Source organism: Hyperolius riggenbachi, chromosome 9 (assembly GCF_040937935.1).
Source record: "Hyperolius riggenbachi isolate aHypRig1 chromosome 9, aHypRig1.pri, whole genome shotgun sequence".
Lineage (NCBI taxonomy): Eukaryota > Metazoa > Chordata > Amphibia > Anura > Hyperoliidae > Hyperolius > Hyperolius riggenbachi.
The window spans coordinates 140,090,587-140,107,176 of NC_090654.1; the positions used below are offsets into that span (position 1 = coordinate 140,090,587).

General features: G+C 45.2%; 1 protein-coding gene across 4 annotated transcripts in view; it reads right to left on the minus strand.

Moving 5' to 3' along the window:
- TNFAIP8L2 (TNF alpha induced protein 8 like 2) overlaps nucleotides 1-16,590 on the minus strand; it is a 150,990-nt gene that overhangs the window by 13,778 nt on the left and 120,622 nt on the right. Inside the window, exon 1 of one of the 4 annotated variants that reach the window (XM_068253588.1) lies at nucleotides 5,176-5,196. The exons of the other annotated variants lie outside the window; for them this stretch is intronic. The gene's annotated coding sequence lies outside the window, so the exon portion shown is untranslated. Of the gene's footprint in view, nucleotides 1-5,175; nucleotides 5,197-16,590 lie in introns of those variants that run through there. 4 annotated transcript variants of the gene reach the window in all.

Sequence of the window (16,590 nt, forward strand, 5' to 3'; positions counted from 1 at the left end):
TAGAATCGCTAGATTCCTGGCTGATCATAAACCAGCATAACGAATAAAAAAGGCCCTGGTCCTTAAAGGACAAAACATAAATGTAGTTTTACTTACCTGGGGCTTCTACCAGTCCAGTACTAAATTGGATGAATAAGTGTATTTTGTATTACAACCTAGGTTGTCTATCAGGTCAGTTGTTTTTGGTGTATGTTGTAGGCCTATAATTACTATTTTCTTAGCACAAAGAATATTGGGGTATATTCGTTATAACATGTGTGAGAGGGGGAATACGTAGCGGGTGCTAGGCTCCCTGGGGTGATATATAAACTCCTGACAGGACTTTTCCAGGCTCTTGGTTAGCCATCCTGCTACACATGGTAAAATGTATGTGCATAGAGCGTGTAAAGTTTCCATAATACACATTATACACACAATTCGTATGTAACTTGTATGCTATTGTTCAAAACAGTTCTGTATAAATTATCAATAATACCAGCACTCTAAACAGCAGCTTTACACAGACAAGACACACTATGTGGCATACAGGATGCAGGAAACACTTCCTGTTCAGTGAGAAAACAACTGTGCAAGCAAGCACCTATTATGTTTGACATGACACAGTAAATGCAAGTCACTCGCAGAAAGGAGAAAGACTGATAAATTCCTCCCATTGTGTTGTCAGGTGCACAGGATCTGTTGAGAAGCTTTTGGTATCAGATTTCTGAAAACTGGTTTGACCATTACTGTACATTAAGCCAGCAACCCTTCCGCTTCTCCAGGTATCTGTGCTGGCAGAGAACCCCAATCTTGAGCTAGGAACGATAACACAAGATGGGCTCCCAGTATGAATTATCTAAAAAAAACTCCTACTTGGTTACAACTTTTTGCTAAAAAAGCTGGCCAGAAACGGATCAGAAACAAAACAAATGATCTGTTTATTCATTCACTTTTGTATAGATTCAAATATTTTCATCTGATCATCCACTAAAATAATAATCTTTCTATGTTTTCTACTGACGCCTGTGTGTGTGACCTTGGAGTATGATTAATCCAGTCTGCAGAAATTGTGGTGTCCTGCAGGGTGTGAAGCGGTTAAATAAACAGACTTACCGTATATACTCGAGTATAAGCCAACCCCCTAACTGTTACCTTAAAAAACAGGAAAAAAATTAGTGTCCCGAGTATAAGCCGGGGATAGGAAATGCAGCAGCTATAATAAGGTGTAATCAGAGTTGGGAAACAGTTTAACCACTTGAGGACCACAGTCTTTTCGCCCCTTAAGGACCAGAGCCTTTTTTCCCATTCAGACCACTGCAGCTTTCACGGTTTATTGCTCGGTCATACAACCTACCACCTAAATGAATTTTACCTCCTTTTCTTGTCACTAATACAGCTTTCTTTTGGTGCCATTTGATTGCTGCTGCGAGTTTTAATTTTTATTATATTCATCAAAAAAGACTAAAACTTTGTCAAAAAAATGACTTTTTTAACTTTCTGTGCTGACATTTTTCAAATAAAGTAAAAGTTCCTATACATTTGAGCGCGAAAGTTATTGTGCTACATGTCTTTGACAAAAAAAAAAAACATTCACTGTATATTTATTGGATTGGGTAAATGTTATAGCGTTTACAAACTATGGTGCCAAAAGTGAATTTTCCCATTTTGAAGCATTTACGACTTTTCTGCCCACCTGTCATGTTTCACGAGGTGCTAAAATTCCAGGATAGTATAAATGCCCCCCAAATTACCCCATTTTGGAAAGAAGACATCCCAAAGTATTCACTGAGAGGCATGGTGAGTTCATAGAAGATTTTATTTTTTGTCACAAGTTAGCGGAAAATGACACTTTGAGACAAAAAAAAAAAAGTTTCCATTTCCGGACTCACTATGCTCCTCTCTGAATACCTTGAAGTGTCTACTTTCCAAAATGGGGTCATTTGTGGGGTGTGTTCACTGTCCTGGCATTTTGGGGGGTGCCTAATTGTAAGCTCACCTGTAAAGCCTAAAGATGCTCAATGGACTTTGGGCCCCTTAGCGCAGTTAGGCTGCAAAAAAGTGCCACACATGTGGTATTGCCGTACTCAGGAGAAGTAGTATAATGTGTTTTGGGGTGTATTTTTACACATACCGATGCTGAGTGGGAGAAATATCTCCGTAAATGACAATTTTTTGATTTTTTTTTTACACACAATTGTCCATTTACAGAGAGATTTCTCCCACTCAGCATGGGTATGTGTAAAAATACACCCCAAAACACATTATACTACTTCTCCTGAGTACGGCGATACTTTTTTGCACCCTAACTGCGCTAAGGGGCCCAAAGTCCAATGAGTACCTTTAGGATTTCACAGGTCATTTTGCGACATTTGGTTTCAAGACTACTCCTCGCGGTTTAGGGCCCCTAAAATGCCAGGGCAGTATAGGAACCCCACAAATGACCCCATTTTAGAAAGAAGACACCCCAAGGTATTCCGTTAGGAGTATGGTGAGTTCATAGAAGATTTTTTTTTTGTCACAAGTTAGCGGAAATTGATTTTAATTGTTTTTTTTCACAAAGTGTCATTTTCCGCTAACTTGTGACAAAAAATAAAATCTTCTATGAACTCGCCATACTCCTAACGGAATACCTTTGGGTGTCTTCTTTCTAAAATGGGGTCATTTGTGGGGTTCCTATACTGCCCTGGCATTTTAGGGGCCCTAAACCGTGAGGAGTAGTCTTGAAACCAAATGTCGCAAAATGACCTGTGAAATCCTAAAAGGTACTCATTGGACTTTGGGCCCCTTAGCGCAGTTAGGGTGCAAAAAAGTGCCACACAAGTGGTACCGCCGTACTCAGGAGAAGTAGTATAATGTGTTTTGTGGTGTATTTTTACACATACAGATGCTGGGTGGGAGAAATAGCTCTGTAAATGACAATTATTTGATTTTTGTTTACACACAATTGTCCATTTACAGAGAGATTTCTCCCACCCAGCATGGGTATGTATAAAAATACACCCCAAAACACATTATACTACTTCTTCTGAGTACGGCGATACCACATGTGTGACACTTTTTTGCAATCTAGGTGCGATAAGGGGCCTAACGTCCTATTCACAGGTCATTTTGAGGCATTTGGATTCTAGACTACTCATCACGGTTTAGGGCCCCTAAAATGCCAGGGCAGTATAGGAACCCCACAAGTGACCCCATTTCAGAAAGAAGACACCCCAGGGTATTCTGTTAGGAGTATGGGGAGTTCATAGAAGATTTTTTTTTTGTCACAAGTTAGCAGAAAATGACACTTTGTGAAAAAAAAAATACAAATCAATTTCCGCTAACTTGTGACAAAAAATAAAATCTTCTATGAACTCATCATACACCTAACAGAATACCTTGGGGTGTCTTCTTTCTAAAATGGGGTCACTTGTGGGGTTCCTATACTGCCCTTGCATTTTACGGGCCCAAAACCGTGAGTAGTCTGGAAACCAAATTTCTCAAAATGACTGTTCAGGGGTATAAGCATCTGCAAATTTTGATGACAGGTGGTCTATGAGAGGGCAAATTTTGTGGAACAGGTCATAAGCAGGGTGGCCTCTTAGATGACAGGTTGTATTGGGCCTGATCTGATGGATAGGAGTGCTAGGGGGGTGACAGGAGGTGATTGATGGGTGTCTCAGGGGGTGGTTAGAGGGGAAAAATAGATGCAATCAATGCACTGGGGAGGTGATCGGAAGGGGATCTGAGGGTTTGGCCGAGTGATCAGGAGCCCACACGGGGCAAATTAGGGCCTGATCTGATGGGTAGGTGTGCTAGGTGGTGACAGGAGGTGATTGATGGGTGTCTCAAGGTGTGATTAGAGGGGGGAAATAGATGCAAGCAATGCACTGGCGAGGTGATCAGGGCTGGGGTCTGAGGGCGTTCTGAGGGTGTGGGCGGGTGATTGGGTGCCCTAGGGGCAGATTAGGGTCTAATCTGATGGGTAACAGTGACAGGTGGTGACAGGGGGTGATTGATGGGTAATTAGTGGGTGTTTAGGGTAGAGAACAGATGTAAACACTGCACTTGGGAGGTGATCTGACATCGGATCTGCGGGCGATCTATTGGTGTAGGTGGGTGATCAGATTGCCCGCAAGGGGCAGGTTAGGGGCTGATTGATGGGTGGCAGTGACAGGGGGTGATTGATGGGTGAAAGTGACAGGGGGTGATTGATGGGTGATTGATAGGTGATTGACAGGTGATCAGTGGGTTATTACAGGGAATAACAGATGTAAATAATGCACTGGTGAATTGATAAGGGGGGGTCTGAGGGCAATCTGAGCGTGTGTGTGGGTGGGTGGGTGATTGGGTGCTCGCAAGGGGCAGATTAGGGTCTAATCTGATGGGTAACAGTGACAGGTGGTGATAGGGGATGATTGATGGGTAATTAGTGGGTGTTTAGGGTAGAGAACAGATGTACCAGCTACAGGAAGAGATCTTCTCCCCCCTCACTACATAACCTGCAGCTTGCAAATGAACTGAATACATTTTATTGCAGGTTTGACACTACCAACAAAAGCCAAACAACAAGTCAATTTGCATCTCTGCCACAGGCAAACTGAGCACTCCTCCAACCAGTCATCATCTCCACCCCCTGCAGTGCCTCAGTATGTACACAACACAGCAGACCAGACAATCTGCTAACCTGTCCCCAGATGTGCATGCTCTAACAATATGCCAATCAGATGTAAATAGACTCTTTAAAAAACAAAACACCAGGAAAGCAATGGGACCAGACGCTGTGTCTGCAAAATGCTTGAATCTCTGTGCCGACCAATTAGCGCCTGTATTTACAGACATATTCAAAGCATCTCTAGAACTCTCAATTGTTCCTGAGTGCTTTAAAAGCTCAACTATTGTACCAATTAAAAAAAAAACCTACATGTTTAAATGATTACAGGCCTGTTGCCCTGACATCACTGGTCATGAAAGCATTTGAAAAACTGATAATGAATTATCTGAAATCCATCACAGATCCCCTGCTGGACTCTTTGCAATTTGCCTACAGGCCTAACAGATCCGCAGACGATGCCGTGAACATGTCTATGCATTATGTACTACAGCATTTAGATATCCCAGGAACCTACACCAGGATTTTATTTATAGCTTTCAGCTCTGCATTTAATACCATAATTCCATCACTGCTGCACAGCAAGCTCTCCCAGCTACACATACCTGAACCCATCTGCAAATGGATAACCGACTTCTTAACCGACAGAAGACAGCGTGTTAGACTTGGTAAACTCACATCAAGCTCTCTGACTGTCAGTACTGGTGCACCCCAGGGCTGTGTGCTTTCCCTACTGCTGTACTCACTTTACACCAATGACTGCACCTCCACAGATCCATCTGTTAAGGTTCTGAAGTTTGCAGACGACACAACAGTTGTTGGTCTCATTCAAAACGGGGATGAGTATGCATACAGGCATGTGGTGGGACAGCTTTCCTCCTGGTGCAGCAGCAACAACTTGGAACTAAATGCTCTCAAAACTATGGAGATGATAATAGACTTTAGGAGATCTCCCCCCCCAGCACCTCCCCTTAACCATAAATGGATCCACAATAACCCAAGTAGAGTCAATCAAGTTTCTTGGGTCCACGATCTCAAACGACTTAAAATGGGACAACAACACTGTCACTATTGTCAAGAAAGCACAACAGAGAATGTACCATCTACGGCAGCTGAAAAAGTTTGGCCTACCTCAAAATCTGATGGTGCAGTTCTACACTGCAATCATCGAATCCACCATAACATCATCTATGACTGTATGGTTCGGCTCCTGCTCAGCATTAGAAAAGGGGAGGCTGCAGTGCATCATCCGATCAGCGGAAAGGATAATTGGCTGTAGCTTACCTTCCCTGCAGGATCTTTACACTAGCAGGTGCAGAAAGAGAGCAACCAAAATTGCCTTTGACCCCTCTCACCCAGCTCACTCCATCTTCCAGCGCATGCCTTCAGGAGTAAGATTCCAGTCAATCGCTACCAAAACCTCTAGACACAGGAACAGTTTTTTTCCTCAAGCAGTAGCCATACTTAATGCTGAACCACGTTAGAGCTGCTAGGACTTGATAGTAATCACCACAGAACTGTAAATGAACAATTCTCACATTGCTTACTGCCACTATACTTATAACGTTCTTAACTTGTAATATTCACACTGTCTGTCCTTGTATTGTTTTTGTTTGTGTTTGTTAAGCAACTGTAAAGACAAATTCCTTGTAGGTGCAAACTTACTTGGCGAAAATAAATTGATTCTGATTCTGATTCTAAACACTGCACTTGGGAGGTGATCTGATGTCGGATCTGCGGGCGATCTATTGGTGTGGGTGGGTGATCAGATTTCCCGCAAGGGGCAGGTTAGGGGCTGATTGATGGGTGGCAGTGACAGGGGGTGATTGATGGGTGATTAGTGGGTTATTACAGGGGGGATAGGCATACAGTACACAGGGGGGGGGGGGGTCTGGGGAGAATCTGAGGGGTGGGGGGGTGATCAGGAGGGAGCAGGGGGCAGTTTAGGGTTAAAAAAAAAATAGCGTTGACAGATAGTGACAGGGAGTGATTGATGGGTGATTAGGGGGGTGACTGGGTGCAAACAGTGGTCTGGGGGGGGGTTGGCAGGGGGGGGGGGTCTGAGGGGTGCTGTGGGCGATCAGGGGGCAGGGGGGGGGGGGGAGATCAGTGTGCTTGGGTGCAGACTAGGGTGGCTGCAGCCTGCCCTGGTGGTCCCTCGGACACTGGGACCACCAGGGCAGGAGGCAGCCTGTATAATAGGCTTTGTATACATTACAAAGCCTATTATACAATGTACATGCGGCAATCCGGGTGCTAGTAACCCGCCGGCGCTTCCGAACGGCCGGCGGGTTACAGCGCGAGAGGGGGTCGGAGCCAGTCGCCGGCGGCTGATCGCGTCACGAATGACGTGATCGCCGCATAACCACGCCCGCAGCCGCCCACGCCGATGGGCGTATTGCGGTCGTTTGGGCCCGGTCTTTGCCACCACCCATCGGCTGGGGGCAGTCCTTAAGTGGTTAAGGGTTAGCACTATGCAATGCGCATATAGGGGTGTTCATTGCCAGCATAGCATCAACTAAAAGCAAGCAAGATGGATGAAGGACTGGGCAAGGGGGCCCATTGCGGTCTCAGCCTCTGCATCACCTGTTGCTAGTTAAAGTGGACCTAACTTCTTGCACAGGACAGAAGGAAAACATAGAGAAATGCACACTGTATGTATTTAGAGAGTTTAACCTGTTAATATCCCCCCTCATTAGTGTCTAATCACAAGATGTAAGTTGGCTGTTCCCTGGGCCACGGCAGAGATTGCAGGTAAGCTCATTTCCAAGCACAGGCTGTTAACAATATATCTGCTTCCATGCATCAGGAAGTAGAAACACTGCAGATAGAAGTGACATGCTGTCCAACCCCCGCCCGAGTCACAACTTAGTGCCAGTGTTCCTCACTCACCGTTCCTCGCCGGCAGAATTCCCCTGCATGCCTGTAATGGACTCGCTCCTATGACGTCAGGCAGTGGCGAAACGCCACTAGAGGGCGTCATAGGAGAGAGTCCACTACAGGCATGCAGGGGAATTCTGCCAGTGAGGAACGGTGAGCGAAAAGCTCCCGCTCCTGCCATTTCCAATCAGCGTGTGCTAATGGGGGACAGAGAGCAGGCATATACTTCGCTGCTCCGCTCTGCCGACGAGGACGGGTGAGTGAAGGCTCCCCGCTGTGTACACCAAGCAGCATATAGCAATGAGGGGGATAAGGTTTGGAGATACGGGGATCCGTGACATCAATTGCGGTACATTTGGCCGGCACAATGTACAAATTGCCCGCAAAAGCTGAATGGCATTTGATAGAGGGGGCACTCAGGGAGGCGACACTGGCACTAAGTTAAGATTTGACTATAAGCCGAGACCTCCACTTTTGGGACAATTTTTTGGTCCCAAAATCTCGGCTTATACTCGAGTATATACGGTATTCCTCTGAAAACCAAATGATTGCATAAAACAGCCACTTCCTCATTGGGCTTGAGCCACTAGAGACCTGAAAGAGGATCACACATCAGGATCCTCAATTGTACAGATTTTTGTAATTGCTGTAGTAGCCCTTAAAGGGGCACTTAAGTCTGTGGAAATAAATGAGTTTTACTCACCTGGGGCTTCCAGCAGCCCCCTGCAGCTGTATTGTGCCCACGCAGACTCCATCAGATGCTCCTGGCCCCGCTGGCAGCCACTTCCGGTTTTCGGCGACAGGAGCCGACAGCAGCGAACGCGAGTGATTTTCTGCGCTCCCAGCCACAATAGCGCCCTCTATGCTGCTATAGGATATATACTCTATGCTATTGCAGCATAGAGGGCGCTATTGTGGCTGGGAATGTGAAGAATCACTCGCGTTCCCTGCCTGTCGGCTCCTGTCGCCGAAACCGGAAGTGGCTGCCAGCGGGGCCAGGAGCATCTGATGGAGTCTGCGTGGGCACAATACAGCTGCAGGGGGCTGCTGGAAGCCCCAGGTGAGTAGAACTAATTTTTTTCCACAGACTTAAGTGCCCCTTTAAGCAGCTAACGAGCCTTTATACCAACAGAACAACTATTATGCAATCTGGTTAGGTACTGTTGCAGCCAGTTTGAATTTATTGCAAAAGTTATAGTATAGAATTGCTTTTGACTCCAACTGCCAGTTTATGTTGCTTCTGAATCCAATTCTGGCTTCTTTGTTTTTAATATACTGTGTTTTGCAAGTTGATTGAAAGGCTGCAGCATTCAAGGCATTTCATTACTGTCAAAGCTCATCAGTTTTAAATCTATTGGTATACATAACGATCTATTTGAGGCCACTTATAGAATTTTTTATATATACTGTACTTCTGGATAATATGATAAGAAAACAGACTATTTGGTATTTTTTACTTAGGCCGTGTCCCTATTTTTACTTATGCGCTGTGTCCCCATCTGTGACAATTTCCAGCACTTCCAATACACCCAAGAAGTAGTGATATCTCTCAGAGACAATAACAGATTAAATGTTTTGCAAAGTGGATAAAAATTACAATTACTGACTAGTTTTATTGTTTTCCCTAATTTCTTATCCCGGGAATTGACCATTCACTGTACATATTAAAGCCACTCACACACGGTCCACAGAGGCTTTGGGAGCACAAAGTGAGAAGAAAATCTCTCCAATGGGAACACCGACAAAAGAAAAACCTCTTAAGTTTCTAATCCCCCCCCCCCCCCCCCAAAAAAAAGTGTCTGAATTTGGATATTCAGATATGGTAATATACTGGAACATGATGCTGTCTTGAAAACAGTGCAGAACACAAGGTGACATTCACAACTGCACATCTTTGTCTAGGATGGGTTAAGCAATCCATGCGACATACAGTACTCAGGAACAAATTGGTCACACATGCATTAAGCTTGCAGCTAGTGACCCATTGCTTGATACAACCCACACTAATCGAAAATTTCTCACTTAAATCCCCATTAGCCATCCATCACCTTGATTGGTGTTTAATGGGCTTGTAAGGCATGGAGGTAGTCACCTGCAGAGTGTCTGAAAGTACTGGCAGACGTGTACTGCTAAACATTAACTCCTTCCTGGCCAGTGTGCTTCTCAGCCTAGCGAAAGAACAATGCAAATCAAGTTTCATACACCATTTCAGTGTTTTTCTCCCCTACTCCCAGGGACCTTTGCACTTTTCCTGACTCATCTTCTGCACTGTTTACATGTAGACTTGGCAGCCAGTTGCATACACTCCTACATGTCTGGTGAAAAATAGGAGGCCACCTCTTAAATTTTGTTGAATTCTGGTCCTGCCAAACAGGGTTTTATTTATTGTATTTATAAAGCGCCAACATATTACGCAGCGCTGGACATTAGTTTAGGTTAAAGACAATATTTAGGGGTGACATACAGCAATACGACAATACAGGAAAACAAGAAAAACCAGATCACGCAGCACAGTATAAATACGAGGTAATGCTTAGTCACTGGATGGAAGCATGGAGATTAAGCAAGTTGAGTTAACTCAAATGCATAGCATGGGTGCACTGTAATGGAGGTGCATGATCAGTTAGGGCACAAAAGGAGGAGGACCCTGCCCAAAGGCTTACAATCTAGAGGGAGAGGTAGGGACACGAAAGGTAGGGACCAGAATTCAGGTACGGGTTTAGAGCACTTGTGAGGGGTGGTAGGCCAATGTGAAAAGATGAGTTTTGAGGGCCTTTTTGAAGATGTTGAATAAGGGGGCTGCCCTAATGGGTGGAGGTAGGAGGTTCCATAGTTTTGGAGCAGCTCTGGAGAAGTCCTGGAGGCGTGCATGGGACTGGATGATGCGGGGGGCGGTCAGGCGAAGTTCATTGGAGGAGCAGAGTGAGCGGCTAGGTGTGTACACAGCATCTTGAATCTGATTCTGGACTGGATAGGAAGCCAGTGGAGGGACTCAGAGGGGAGCCGCTGCGGCGGAGCGATGGGAGCAGTGGATAATTCTGGCTGCTGCATTCTTGATGGACTGCAGCGGGGCAATTCGGGTCATAGGGAGACCAGACAGAAGGGCATTGCAGTAGTCAAGGCGGGAAATTATGAGGGCATGGATGAGGAGTTTGGTGGTGGCAGAGGACAGGAAAGGGCGGATCTTGCAGATGTTACAGAGGTGGAAGTTGCAGGAAGAGGTGGAAGTTGCAGGACTTTGTGAGGTTTTGGATGAGGGGAGTGAAAGAGAGTGCAGAGTCCAGGGTGACACCCAGACAGTGGGCTTAAGAGGTAGGGCGAATGGTAGTCTGGTTAACAGTGACATGCACATCTGGGAGGTTTAGGCATGGCCGGGGTGGGAAGATCATAAATTCCGTTTTGTCTAGATTTAGTTTCAGGAACCTAGCAGACATCCAGGAGATGGTCCTTTTGGAACTGTAAGCAGAAATATTCTCCCTTATATTGACATATGTCTCTCTTAATAACCATACATTTATTAACAATTTCAGGATATTATTCCTTTGTATGAATCTACTATTACTATTATTGTTAACAATTTATACATTGTTAACATCTTATGTGATGATAAACAAATAAACAATTTTACAAAACAAGTTATATGGACAAACCAGGTTACTCTAAATACTGATCTGATTGGTCACAATTTAAGGACCAGAGACCGTTGGTATGGAAAAGAGCACCTAGTGACGTCCCGCCGCATGAATTCCCTTCGTTGAAGTTCACTTGCCCTGCTGGCACTATGATGGCAGAGCTCTGTTAGCCGGTCAACCTGTGATGAATGTGAGCAAATGAGATTGGCTCTCAGTGATCACGGGGTCCATAGCCAATGAAATTAGCTCCTGGCCAGCTCACAGAGTTGTGCCGTCATACCGACAGCAGGGTGAGTAAGCTGCAGCAGCAAGAGAGCGGCGCGATCTGCAGTAGTGTGCAGCAGGCTAATTGAAGTCCTGGCTCCCAAACAGGGCTTAGATTTAAATTAGCCTGGTCCGGAAACAGTTAAATAGGGAGTTTGCATATTATTGGTAGGAGAAAGGATATCTAAAAAGATGTGTTGTATGTGATCATCCATTAGCTCTTTATGCTTGAGTAAAGTCGCATGGCTGTCACAGTTTAGCTTACCATGCTATAATTACTGAAAATGATTAGCTCATCTTTCACACTACAGATCCTACGTAGTGTATTAAGATCCAGGTTTTGATAAACGCTTTAAAAAAAAAAGGATTATTTTTACATTTCTTTTTATCCTGTGCTGGAGAAATGACTACATACTTTAAAGAGAATCTGTATTGTTAAAATCGCACAAAAGTAAACATACCAGTGCGTTAGGGGACATCTATTACCCTCTGTCACAATTTCGCCGTTCCTCGCCACATTAAAAGTGGTTAAAAACAGTTTTAAAAAGTTTGTTTATAAACAAACAAAATGGCCACCAAAACAGGAAGTAGGTTGATGTACAGTATGTCCACACATAGAAAATACATCCATACACAAGCAGGCTGTATACACCCTTCCTTTTGAATCTCAAGAGATCATTTGTGTATTTATTTCCCCCTGTTCTCATGCACTGAAGTTTCAAGCTGCTCGTTTCTTCCTGCAAACAGCTTTGCCCTTGTCTGTAATTCTTCAGTATGTGAAAGCCCAGCCAGCTCAGAGGACGATTTATCCAGCTTGTAAAAGATAAGAGAGAAGAGAGAAGCTGCTCTAATCCTAAATAACACACAGACAGTGTGCATAGATGGGCCTGGAAGGGGGAGTTCATAGCAGAACCACAACACTGAAGAACTTGGCAGCCTTCCAGACACAGGCCGACAAGTCTGACAGGGAAAAGATACATTGATTTATTACAGAGACTGTGATAGTACAAAGTGCTGCAGTAAGCTAGAACACATTAGAATAGCTTTTGGAACTTGTAGGATGATAAAAAACAGGATGCAATTTTTGTTACGGAGTCTCTTTAACAACTGTAAAACATGTACTACATATATTTAGGTAAAATAATCATACATATACAGCAATACCAAAATGCAATAGAAGATGAGGCACATTGGAGTTTAAAGTCTAATAGGATCATGGATGGACAGATGAGACTAGGGGAGATGGTAAGCTGTATGTCAAATAAACTACCAGTATGTGCTTTGTGCATAGCTTAACTGGAAGCAATAGCAGCTGAATAACCAACTAAAATGACCTACTTTAAATTATATGTTTGCTTGAAAATGTGATTTAGATTGGGCTTGAACATTACCAAGGTTAGAGAAGTTGTTTAGCTTATTTAAAGAGACACACACATTGGCCCTTATTTCATTCACTTTTTCTTGTAAATTTTCTCCTAGAATATAATTTTTTTTTCTGATTAAAATTTTCAGCACTCCGCGTTTGAAAAAATACCAAAAAGTAGATGGAAAAGTACTGTCAAAATTTTTCTTAGTATTTTCTTGCTTGATGTTGGCTTAAAAGGCATTTTATTGATAAGGCATGAAAATATCAGGCATGAAAACAAAACTTAATAAGGGCCATTGGGCTGCTATGCATGCCTTACATAGCAGCGCTTGCTGCTATGTAAGGAGCGTGCCTTCCTTAGTTACGCGCGTTGCTTACATAGCAATGCACGTAACTTTAAATGTGGGTAGTCCTGTGAAGTATCGCGACAGTGATACTTCACTAGCGGCCGCTACTTTGTTACTTAACATAGTTACTGTAACTATGTTAATTAACATAGTAGCGGCCGCTAGTGATTACTTCACACAGGACCACCCACTGCTATTTAAGGTGTGCATAGCAAGTGCTCCTTCACATTAATCAAGCCCATTGTGTGAATTTAGCCTAAAGCTCCCCAACATTGACTGAAATGGGCTTTTTTTCTATTTTTGTAGAATGGTGAAAGGTTACAACTTGCATCAAATTATTGGCATTCATTTCTTGAAACTAGAACATCCAGTGGTCACATGAAAAGCAAAGAGGTCCTCGGAGGTCCCAGAGACAGGAAGTATTAGGAAACCCATAAAAGGATACACTAAAAACCCAAAGGAGGTTAAAACACCTTTCCATTCTATTATATTAAGTAATACAATTGTTTCCTAGAGTTGGACGTTATTAAAGGAGAGCTTTAGGGTATGTGAAATAAAAAATATCTTTCTGCCTGTATCTGTTATTGCAGTTCATTGAATATTTTTCCCTTCCTAACGATTTGCTTCTTAAGATTGCTATAAACTGCATTCTTTCTGCTATAAACACTCTGGCCATGATTTACTACAGTTGGACAGCAGTAGAGACCAACTGAGAACTTGTGAAATCTTGGCCTGGATACTTTTTAAACTGACACTATAAGGTGGCAAAGGTTTGCAACACTGGCGTAGGGCCCGCGGTCGCAGGGGTCGCTGTGGCGACCAGGCCCGCCTCCTGAAGAGGCAGGGGAGGGGCCCGGGCCCCGGGGGCTGTGTTTTCGAGGACCCGGCCCCCCCCCGCTCTAGTCGCCGCTCGCTCCCTCCCTCCAGCCGTCAGACCTCGATCAGGCGGCGCCGCCGCAGCGACCAATAGTGCGGGCGCTAGGACCCAGCGCCCGCACTGATATGCGGAAGTGACATCACTTCCGCATATAGAGCGGGTGCGTCCGGCGCCCGCTCTTACTGGTCGGGTCGCCGCTGATCCTGAGGTCTGACACGCCGCAGCCTGCAAGGTAAGGGGGAAGCGGCAGCGGGGGCTCCCTGTCACTCACTGGCTAAAGGGGCTCCCTGTCACTCACTAGCTAAAGGGGCTCCCTGTCACTCACTACCTAAAGGGGCTCCCTGTCACTCACTGCCTAAAGGGGCTCCCTGTCATTCACTCACTACCTAAAGGGGCTCCCTGTCACTCACTCACTGCCTAAAGGGGCTCCCTGTCACTCACTGCCTAAAGGGGCTCCCTGTCACTCACTGCCTAAAGGGGCTCCCTGTCACTCACTGCCTAAAGAGGCTCCCTGTCACTCACTCCCTAAAGGCTCCCTGTCACGCACTGCCTAAAGGGGCTCCCTGCCTAAAGGGGCTCCCTGTCACTCACTGTCTAAAGGGGCTCCCTGTCACTCACTGCCTAAAGGCTCCCTGTCATTCACTCACTGCCTAAAGGGGCTCCCTGTCACTCACTGCCTAAAGGGGCTCCCTGTCACTCACTGCCTAAAGGGGCTCCCTGTCACTCACTGCCTAAAGGGGCTCCCTGTCACTCACTGCCTAAAGGGGCTCCCTGTCACTCACTGCCTAAAGGGGCTCCCTGTCACTCACTCACTGCCTAAAGGGGCTCCCTGTCACTCACTTACTGCCTAAAGGGGCTCCCTGTCACTCACTCACTACCTAAAGGGGCTCCCTGTCACTCACTACCTAAAGGGGCTCCCTGTCACTCACTCACTACCTAAAGGTGCTCCCTGTCATTCACTCAGTACCTAAAGGTGCTCCCTGTCACTCACTGCCTAAAGGGGCTCCTTTATTATGTGCATGTGCATTTGCTGGTGAAAAGCGGTTTCTTATTATGTGCATTTACTGGTGAAAAGCGGTCTCTTATGTGCATTTACTCGGGAAAAGCTGTCTCTCATTATGTGCATTTACTGATGAAAGGCTGTCTGTCATTACGTGCATTTACTGGTGAAACGGTGTCTCTTATGTGCATTTAGTGGGGAAATTTTGTCAGTAAAAATAATCTTTGTCAGTAAATTTTTAGGTATTTGTCAGTAAAAAATAACATGAAAGGTTGGCAACACTGGCAGGCTGCGCAGCGCAACGGGAAAGATACAGGCAGCCCACCTCACGCTTGGGCTTGGCGGGGGGAGGAGCCGACGACAGCGAGCGAGAGTAGGGTGGCCGCAGGCAGCCATAAATACGCAGTGTGTGACTGCCTCGCACTCGCAGAACCTCTCAGCCTGCGTCAGTCCAGAGACTAGCAGACTCGCAGGCAGCCAAAGCCAGCCAGGAGCAAGCCAATGGAAGAGGGGTAGGAATGGGGTATCACATGCATGCGTAAAGAGGTGGAAGGTGTGGGTGTGATTAGGCAGGACCTAGGTGTGGTTATGTGGTTGGGCGCGGTTAATTTAAACACTCCCATAGGCGCCAGAGAAAATCTTGCACCCAGGTGCCAGGCACCCCAGGCTCACCCCTGATTGCCTGGGTATGTTTGTTGTGTTGGTCCTATAATCTGTCCAGGGAATTTATGCTTTAGAATGTAGCATTTTATTGCAGTGTTTTCAGTATTCTGGAGTGGTTAAGCACTTGTATTATTATCCTATTTAAGTGTGAAGTTTAATTAGGCATGTTTGTATAATACAAATTGGTATTACCAGTCAGCTTTGTGACCCAGTGCTAAGGTGTGTGCGTGCGTGCGTGTCAGTCAGCAGAAGTGTGTGTGTATATATATGTGCGTGTTGGCAGCAAAGTTTTTAAACGTAAGTGTGAGCCGGGCCTTATGCTGGAAATACACGGGTTGATTCTGGGGCTTGATTCTGGGGCTCGATTCTGCGCCCAATCGTTTTTGCCACTCAAATCTGTGGGCGATTCTCTTATTTTTCGCTTGTTTTTCTTATCTTTTTCCTTTGTCCCCAATGCAGAATCGAGCGGCAAAAACGATCGGACGTGTCGGAAATTATCTATTGAGCCATCTTATCAGCTCAGAATCGAGCCGTGTATTCCCAGCACTAGGTTCGGGCTGATCTCTGCTACTTTCAATGTGTACAGTATAAGCTGTTATTCTGTGCCTGTACTGATAGTAAACTAGCTGCAGTGTGTACTGATCTCCTACCTCCAGTATGTACAGTATAAGCGGTTACTCTGTGCCTGTACTGATGGTGAACTAACTGCAGCGTGTGGTGAGCTCTGCTGCCTCCAGCATGTACAGTATAAGCTGTTACTCTGTGCCTGTTCTGATAGTAAACTAGCTGCAGTGTTTGCTGATCTGTTACCTCCTGTATGTACAGTATAAGGTGTTGCTCTGTGCCTGTACTGACAGTAAACTAGCTGCAGTGTGTGCTGATCCCTGCTACTTCCAGTATGTACAGTATAAGGTGTTGCTCTGTCCCTTTACTGATTGTAAACCAGCTGTATTGTATGTACAGTATTAGCTGTAAAGCCTAGTACACACAT